The sequence below is a fragment of the Crinia signifera genome, chromosome 3, assembly GCF_055691185.1.
Source record: "Crinia signifera chromosome 3, ASM5569118v1, whole genome shotgun sequence".
In the NCBI taxonomy this organism is placed as follows: domain Eukaryota; kingdom Metazoa; phylum Chordata; class Amphibia; order Anura; family Myobatrachidae; genus Crinia; species Crinia signifera.
The window spans coordinates 56245604-56255673 of record NC_139219.1 but is presented as its reverse complement, the minus strand read 5'-3'; positions in this window follow the sequence as shown (position 1 = coordinate 56255673).

Sequence of the window (10070 nt, the reverse complement as noted above, 5' to 3'; positions counted from 1 at the left end):
GCAGCTGAGAGCCGGCGGGGACCCAGCAGGAGAAGCTGCGTGGGAGTCGGCGTGTGCACCGGCAAGAGTACCCAGTGGTGTAGACACGTGCCAGGGTGCCCGGAGCAAGGGCATGTTTCACGCCCCCCCCCCCCATATTTATTTATACGTGCACCTGCGTAATATATATATATATATATATATAAATAATTACACGCAGGTGCATGTATAAAGATGGGGGGGGGGGGCGTGAAGAATGTGTTTCCAATGCCAGTATTGAGTTCTGGAGGGTACAAAGGCACACATTTTTAACATGGCAACATGACAATTTAGTAGCACTTACTGTTAAAAGAAGGGATGCAAACAGTTAAGTGTCTGCTCCCGACACATTCCTTTCCGTGCGTACAGCAGCAGCATGAAGAGGGAGAAAGTGAAACACACTAGCAGGTAACAGTTTTTTTTACAGCCTGTGAGGACGGACTCCTCCGGAGTTTCAGGCTGTCAATGTGAGCAGGAATGAACTGCTGGGAAGGAGGGAGGGACGGGACTGTAGCTTCACGGTGCAGATAACACAGGCAGCGCGGCTGTGTAAAAGCGTCCCTGCCCTGGCCACTGCTGCGCTTCTGTACAGGAAAGTCTCCTGTGTGACGCGCCAGCAAGTGTCCTGTGCCCGGGGACGGAAGTAACAATGGAGTGTGTGTGGGGATCCCTGGACCGGCGCACAAGGAGTGTGTCCTGTGCCCCGGGGTCGGAAGTGGTGGCGGGGGTCGCCCTGTGTTCCTGCGCAGAGTTTGCAGCAAGAAATAAAGTGTCTGGGCAGGGGAGCCGGCGAGCATGGCGGGGGAGCCGGTGGCAGAGTGCACAGCTCCGGCGCCAGGTGACATCTCTGCGCCCGGAGCGAGTGCTCCACCGGCTCCACCCTAGCTACGCCTCTGAGAGTACCAGGGAAGTCGGTAGCGGGACCCGGCAGGAGACGCAGCGGGGACTGAATGCACGGAGCACAGGGGCCTTGAGGTATGGGAGCCACTTGTGACAGAGCAGAATGTGCACTGAGCTGCCACTACACCAAGTCCACTTGTGACAGTGAGCTGCCAATACCTTCTGCATAGCCCAGCCCATTATTATAATTTTTCTGAAATCTTAAGATAAATCTTTTGTCAAAATGTACTCTTTTGAATGAAGTCTTTTGTGTTAGGCAGATGGGGAGTTCAAGATAAATCTTTAGATCACAGATCTTTCTAGTGTGTGAGCACCTTAAGGCGTAATATGGTCTGTTGAGTGGCCTCTAATGGTCACTGGCGGTACTACACCTCAGATGAGAAGTAGTTTATTTATTAACAGTTTCTTATATAGAGCACACAGATTCCGCAGCGCTTTACAAAGCATAATTAGGAGCAAAAACACATATCAAATTACAGTACAAGACAGTTTAGGACAAGTACATGGTAAATATGGATAGTTGCATCAGGGGACAGGACACTGAAGCAATCATCAGGGTGGCAGAGGTTTATATATTCTAAGAAAGGCACAAGAGGAGAGAGGGCCCTGCCCGTGAGAGCTTACATTCTAAAAAGTAGTTTGAGATTATACACACATATACTCTGTGTGTGTGTGTGTGTGTGTGTGTGTGTGTATGTGTATATCTGCGGATCTAAAATATTTTTCTTTTTTTTGTTCATTCTACTGTAAAGAAATACAGGTATTTGTGTAGTTTCACGGAGCCAGCATGGCACCGTGCGTCTGAGTCCCCTTGCGGCGCTCGCCCACGCTGCGGGCTCGGTGGCTCGCTATGCTATCTAAAATCAACTCCATGCCAACGTGGATAGTGGGGGTATGAACTATCCTCGTTGGCATGGAGTTGTTACTTTATTTTAGTTAGTTTGGCGAGCGTACAACCCGGAAGTAGCACGGCGCCATGCTGGCACCGTGAAACTACACAAGAACCGAAATACGTGTTTTTTTAACTATACTTTTCTGTCTCAGCATCAAACCAAGTCTATGACACATGGACAAATCTATGTAGTGAGCTGTCCAGACGGTGCCTCATTTGTGCAAATATATAATTGTTGATTTCTGAAACTTTTTATAAGGTTCTGATGTCCGAAGTTTATTGCCCAGCTTAAGACACTAATACAAGGAGGATGTCATAGGCCACATTGTTTGGATAATTTATTACAAGAAAATGTTAATTATTCTATGCAGTAACACATTCTTACAATAAGCTTTCTGAAAATAATCAGATGCTTGCTAAAGGATGGAGAGTGGGAGGCATTTCATTTTATTCAAGCATTCATTAAAAAACATATATGTTCTTTTAAATTAGTTTTTTTCAATCTTATTATTCAACAGTCAAGTCGTTGAAGATACACCCTCACCATCCTCATTAATTAAGACAGACTGTACGACGACTCAAGATACACAACTGGCAAAAGCAGACAGTTCAATCCTTTCATGAAAGACGATAGAAAAAAAGGGCAAGAGAATTGGAAACAGTAGAGGCCATGACCAGAGAAGTTGCCAAAAATGTTTTTGAAAGAAATTGGGATTATTTAGATGGAAAGGTTATCAATATTGCAAGGGAAGCTTAGAGAATGAAACAGAACAACCATGATATAAACAGAGCGTATAATACAGAAGGTACTTTACAATGCCCAGATTGGCATAAGATTTTTTGTTTTCACAATTAAATCAAAGATCACCATGGGAGCATCAGTTACATCAGTGTTTTTTCAACCACTGTGCCGTGGCACACTAGTGTGCCTTAAGCTGTTCTCAAGTGTGCCCCCACATCTAGAGATGCCCAAACCCATTTACAGCCACCACCCGTTCAAATGTTATTTACTGGTCTCTTCTTTTCATGTAAAGGGCCAATGTATTTTATTTTTGTTACCTGTGGGGACTAGTGTGATTGTTTTTAATGTGGGGGCCAATATGTTTGTTTTTTTCCTGTGGTGGCCAATGTGTTTTGCCCTGTGGGTATCTCATGGTGTGCCTTGGCAATTTTTTAAGTCTTATTTAGTGTGCCGCAAGGTAAAAAGGTTGAAAATCACTGAGTTACATATTCAGGTCCACAAGCTACAGTAGAGTTCATTACACAACAAGCCCAAATTTTTATCCACAAAGTAATATTAGCAATAATTACCACAACCAATTCCTCCACTCCTATTTCATCATACTAGGTAACACAATGTGGAGATCATGATTGTACTGAATATTCAAATCTTTAACATATTTTGTGTTCTGATTATTTTTTTTATTTAATAACCAATTTTGTGAAAAAAGTTTCATTTGAATCTTAGTAATCCTTACTTGAGTGCCTACAATTTTGGAAACCTTTTGAAAAGTGTATTAAAGTTTTCAACACTCATAGGTAATATCATAAAGTTATATAAAAGGTTCTATATTCATATTAAGAAAATTTAAGAATTTATTGCAAAAACGTTTATGAAGGTTTTTATATTTGAACAGCAGTAATAAAGAAGAAAAATGAAAAGCAGAAAAAATAAGATTGTCAAAAATGAACATGTCAATTAATAATAATTTGACAGATATGTATTTTTTCGTTGAATTCTAGCATTTTGACCAAATTCCTGCAGTCTGCGCTGAACAATACTTGCACTCAACTTCATATTTGCTTGCACCATTTCACCATGTATATACCCTGAAGATTTTATTCTTTCACCTATGTAAAGTCTATTAATTATTTTTCTTTTAATCACTTGCAGTTGTGTACCTTTCACTGTCTGGTTTTGTAGTGAGTGAGTTCCTTATACCTCTTCATAAATTTTAGAAATGCCACCTCTGATTACATTTCCACCAAATGGTCTTAAAAAAAATGTTCTAAACTGTAGCCTTGTTCACTTACAATAAGCCATCAAACAAGAAAATACACCTTAATAAAATTTTGGCCACTACAAAACAGTTAGAAAATATTACTTATATTCCCCCTTTTTCCATCTGTCTAGCCTCCCTCCCTCCCTCCCATTGTCTATGTGTTGTATTTTTGCAAAAATCGTTCAATAAACAGTTTGAAAAAAAAAAAAAAAAAATATCACTTCTATTTCTCTAAGGTTAGTAATATTCTAGGCAGGAGTTTTCAAATTTCACTTTAAAAGTTGACATCAAAACAATAATAGAAATGTATTATTAATTTTTTTTGTAACTGTAAATTTGGAAATTTTCATATAGTAGCTGTGTCTAGAGATTACTATCAAGTGTGTGAACCATGGAATTATATATATATATATATATATATATATATATATATAGCCATCCAATGCTGCCGGCACTCCCAGTGCCTCAGATACAGCTGCTCCAGGTGCCAGAGAAGTAATAAATATCAGTCCAATGAACCCACAACAGCGGGAATAACGGCACTCGAGGAGACTTGGTAACTGCACAAAAAAGGTGTATTGAAGAATACAGGTGTGTGGGGGACGTTTCGGGGGATCAGCCCCGTCCTCAGCCCCAAACCTACAGCAATCATATACAATACAAACGCACAATATATACTCACCTGGTCCCGGAGTCACCGCAGACGCATCCACAGCCCGCCTCCGTCAGCCGGAAGTGACGCGCAACACACTTCCTGTCAGCGGCACAAGCCCCAGGTTGCCAGGCAACCAGACGCTTGCGTTCCACCGCAAAGAAGCATGTGCGTGCCATCTATCCGGACATGACCAGCGCTAGCTGCGGTTTGTCCTTGGGTCCCCCAGGCCAGGTGTAACAATACAAAAACATAAAAAACACACTGCTCACCGCCTGGATCCTGCTCCCGATCATCGCCAGACATGAGACCTCATGTTGGAGTCGACAATCCCGGACCCAATGCTCCCTGTGACACCTGTGTGCGCCACCCTGAGTCATGGTTACCAAGGGACCAGTCGACCGATCAGAGTGTCGACATGGTGTTGATGTCAGGGCTTCTTGAGCCAGGTTAGGTGATGTGTCTGAAAAAATAAAACAAAACATCAGAATGCAATAAAAACATGAAGACCACGTTTGAGGGCTGGTGGATGATGACTGGCCCCCATCAAAAAAGTATTTCTGTCTACATCCTTAAAAAAGACATCCGTTCTAATTTTGTTATTGCTAATGGATACAGCAACATCCAGGAAATGTGCTGAGACTTCACTGTAAGTGGCCGTATATTTAATGGAGGAGGGACCAAGATTGATTTCATGCAGAAGTTTGAGTAACGCCTCCTGTCCACAAGATGAAAATATCATCAATGTAACGGGTGAACAGGAGTAAGTGGTCCCTGACGGCGGGAACATGGAGGAATCTGGCCTCTTCCTCAAAAAACATGAAAATGTTGGCATAAGAGGGGGCCACAGGAGAACCCATGGCACACCCTCTTAGCTGTAGGTAGTACCCACCGTCAAACAAAAATAATTTCTCTGTAACGTAAGGGACAACAACTCAACGAAAAGCTTGTGGTCAAAGATCAAAGGATCTAAAAACTGGCTAATGAATCTTTGTACAGCCTCCAAGCCACCAATGTGTGGTATGGAGGTGTACAAACTGCATACATCTAAGCATACCATAATGGTACCATCAGGCACATCATCTACCTGCCCTAGTAATTGTAAAAAAGAGGTAGTATCTTTTAAGAAAGAGGGCTTAAGATAAAGCAGTGTTTGTAACAAATGATCCAATAGTTGAGATACATTCTGATACAGGGAGTCCCGGGCCGATATAATGGGCCTGCCAGGAGGGAACAAAGGGTCCTTGTGCACTTTAGGCAGGGAATAGAGCACAGGAACAACGGGGTGTTCCCTGTATAATACCACCTTGAGTTTAGAAGAGATTGTCCCATTGGTAACGGCTTTGGACAGAATGTCTAGCAGTTCCTGTTGGTATTTTGTAGTTGGATTGGTTAGCAATTTTTTGTAGACCAGAGAATCTGATAGTTGGTTCTGTAATTCTTGGCGATAAGAGGAAATGTCTTGGACGACTATCGCCCCGCCCTTATCGGCGGGTCTGATAACGATATCTTCGTACTTACTTAAAGCACTCAGCGCCTGTGTCTCGGGCCTAGTAAGATTATGTTTCATCTTAGCTGGTGCCGACGAAAATTTTGTAACTGATTCATCCAAGAGTCTGCCAAAAGTCCGGATCGATGGATTGGACGATGTGGGGTCAAAGCGAGATTTCGTGGTTTTGCGGATGAAAACATGAAGTGGATCATCCGATGTCACTGTGGGACTGGGGTGAAAATGTTCCTTAAGGCGCAATTTGCGTAGGAATTGATGGTGATCCCGCTTCCAGGTGAAAGGGTCGTGGAGGTTGGTGGGGACATAGGTGAGGCCTTTATTCAGAACTTGGATTTCTAAGTCGGAAAGCACTCTGGAAGATAAATTAATTATGACTGTTTCTGATTGACTAGACGAGTAGGGTTTCTCCGAATTTCTTTTGGTTTGGCCCCCCCGACGGGAGGGCGCTTTGCATTGGTCGGGTGCTTGGAAGAGGAGGCGGTCCCGCCTAAAGGGACATTACCAGAGGTGGTAGCATCATCCGAGTCTGAGATGATGAAGTCGCTATCATTATTAGCTTCCCTTGCCTCACGATGTTGGCGACTGCGGCCGCCACGTGACTGCCAGGGGCGACGTCTTCGATCATTGCCATCTTGGCGTTGATTAGTTCCAGACAGCCAATTGTATACCCTATTTTCGGCATAGTCGTTGTCAACAGTCATGCGCTTCGTGCGTTTAAACTTAATAAGTTCATTCTTGTATAATGCACATTGAGCTTTCAACTTATCGATCCAAGCTGTGTTAGAAACATCGTTGAGAATAATTTGATGTTCCTTCGTGAGATCAGAGAGCTTGTTACGGGTTAATTGAAGATCCCTGCCTGCCTCTTCGAAGACAAGCACCATCAGATTAAGAGAGCAGTGGTTGAGAATGGCGATCCAGCGTCTCACAATGTCAGGGTTATGGCGGCCGATGGTGGGTGTATTCCGCACCCTGAACCCCCTTGGAATACGTCTGGCTCTGAAATACTCAGAGAGGGAGGTGCCGTGGAGTAAATAATCCGTCTCACGTTTACGTAAACGATGTAGTTGATGGAAAACATCTTCTATTGTTGAATCAGGCCCCTTGGGTGTTTCATCGGGGTTAAATAAAATACCCTCAATCTCTGCTGCTGTAAAGGTGAGTGTGTCACATGGGGGAACAGAGAACACCTGACATCCTGGTGTCTCAGCAATGGATGTGGGGTTCTGTGGTTCCATGACACTAATAAACAGCAATAAGCAGATAAATGTCCACAGGTGTCAATGGTACAAATTCGGAGCATAAATTGCAGGTTTGTAGTGGGAATTTCAGCAAAGTAATAAAATACAAAGAGTCACAGTTTTGAAGGAGTACAAATGGTGCCTTGCAAACCGGTATCAGGAATCAAAACGAAACCAGACACAGCATATAGCCATCCAATGCTGCCGGCACTCCCAGTGTCTCAGATACAGCTGCTCCAGATTTATCTGGATTGAAGTCAGTCAGACCACTGGCAGCATTCCGCAGGGGTCCCAACCTGAGGGATCGTCTAGTGAAGGCTGACATCACTGGCAGAGGTATGCCTAAACCCCCTAATACCCACACGAAGGCACCAGGTTGTTATAGCTGCATTTCGTGTGAGACCTGCAAGCACTTAATTGTGTGTAAGCGTTTCAAACATCCCCATGGGTCTAAAATGTACGTCATCAGACAGGTACTTACCTGCAGGATGTCACACGTGGTTTATATTATCATTTGCCCCTGCGGGCTCCACTATGTTGGACAAACTTCCCGTACTTTCAGGGAAAGAATGGCTGCTCACCGGTCGGCCATCAATCTGTCACTTAGGGGCAGAGATGTGGACCAGCCGGTGGCACGCCATTTTAAGAGATGTGGTCATTCCATTTCCGATCTCAAATATTTTATGATTGACCATATCAAGGAGTCCGCACGTGGCGGTGATAGGTCCAAAAAATTGCTCTTTCGCGAGTCGGAATGGATCTTCAGATTGGGTACCATCTATCTTGATGGCCTCAATGAGAAGATCTATTGGAACTCCTTAGGTTGAGGTTTCCTGTTCTCTTCTCTTATTGTTGTGGTTATATTATTCACCCTGACTCTTTGCTTGTTTCATGTTTTTATTGCATTCTGATGTTTTGTTTTATTTTTTCAGACACATCACCTAACCTGGCTCAAGAAGCCCTGACATCAACACCATGTCGACACTCTGATCGGTCGACTGGTACCTTGGTAACCATGACTCAGGGTGGCGCACACAGGTGTCACAGGGAGCATTGGGTCTGGGATTGTCGACTCCAACATGGGGTCTCATGTCTGGCGATGATCGGGAGCAGGATCCAGGCGGTGAGCAGTGTGTTTTTTATGTTTTTGTATTGTTACACCTGGCCTGGGGGACCCAAGGACAAACCGCAGCTAGCGCTGGTCATGTCCGGATAGATGGCATGCACATGCTTCTTTGCGGTGGAACGCAAGCGTCTGGTTGCCTGGCAACCTGGGGCTTGTGCCGCTGACAGGAAGTGTGTTGCGCGTCACTTCCGGCTGACGGAGGCGGGCTGTGGATGCGTCTGCGTTGACTCCGGGACCAGGTGAGTATATATTGTGCGTTTGTATTGTATATGATTGCTGTAGGTTTGAGGCTGAGGACGGGGCTGATACCCCGAAACGTCCCCCACACACCTGTATTCTTCAATACACCTTTTTTGTGCAGTTACCAAGTCTCCTCGAGTGCCGTTATTCCCGCTGTTGTGGGTTCATTGGACTGATATTTATTACTTCTCTGGCACCTGGAGCAGCTGTATCTGAGACACTGGGAGTACCGGCAGCATTGGATGGCTATATGCTGTGTCTGGTTTGATTCCTGATACCAGTTTGCAAGGCACCATTTGTACTCCTTCAAAACTGTGACTTTGTATTTTATTACTTTGCTGAAATTCCCACTACAAACCTGCAATTTATGCTCCGAATTTGTACCATTGACACCTGTGGACATTTATCTGCTTATTGCTGTTTATTAGTGTCATGGAACCACAGAACCCCACATCCATTGCTGAGACACCAGGATGTCAGGTGTTCTCTGTTCCCCCATGTGACACACTCACCTTTACAGCAGCAGAGATTGAGGGTATTTTATTTAACCCCGATGAAACACCCAAGGGGCCTGATTCAACAATAGAAGATGTTTTCCATCAACTACATCGTTTACGTAAACGTGAGACGGATTATTTACTCCACGGCACCTCCCTCTCTGAGTATTTCAGAGCCAGACGTATTCCAAGGGGGTTCAGGGTGCGGAATACACCCACCATCGGCCGCCATAACCCTGACTTTGTGAGACGCTGGATCGCCATTCTCAACCACTGCTCTCTCGATCTGATGGTGCTTGTCATCGAAGAGGCAGGCAGGGATCTTCAATTAACCCGTAACAAGCTCTCTGATCTCACGAAGGAACATCAAATTATTCTCAACGATGTTTCTAACACAGCTTGGATCGATAAGTTGGAAGCTCAATGTGCATTATACTAGAATGAACTTATTAAGTTTAAACGCACGAAGCACATGACTGTTGACAACGACTATGCCGAAAATAGGGTATACAATTGGCTGTCTGGAACTAATCAACGCCAAGATGGCAACGATCGAAGACGTCGCCCCTGGCAGTCACGTGGCGGCCGCAGTCGCCAACATCGTGAGGCAAGGGAAGCTAATAATGATAGCGACTTCATCATCTCAGACTCGGATGATGCTACCACCTCTGGTAATGTCCCTTTAGGCGGGACCGCCTCCTCTTCCAAGCCCCCGACCAATGCAAAGCGCCCTCCCGTCGGGGGGGCCAAACCAAAAGAAATTCGGAGAAACCCTACTCGTCTAGTCAATCAGAAACAGTCATAATTAATTTATCTTCCAGAGTGCTTTCCGACTTAGAAATCCAAGTTCTGAATAAAGGCCTCACCTATGTCCCCACCAACCTCCACGACCCTTTCACCTGGAAGCGGGATCACCATCAATTCCTACGCAAATTGCGCCTTAAGGAACATTTTCAATCCAGTCCCACAGTGACATCGGATGATCCACTTC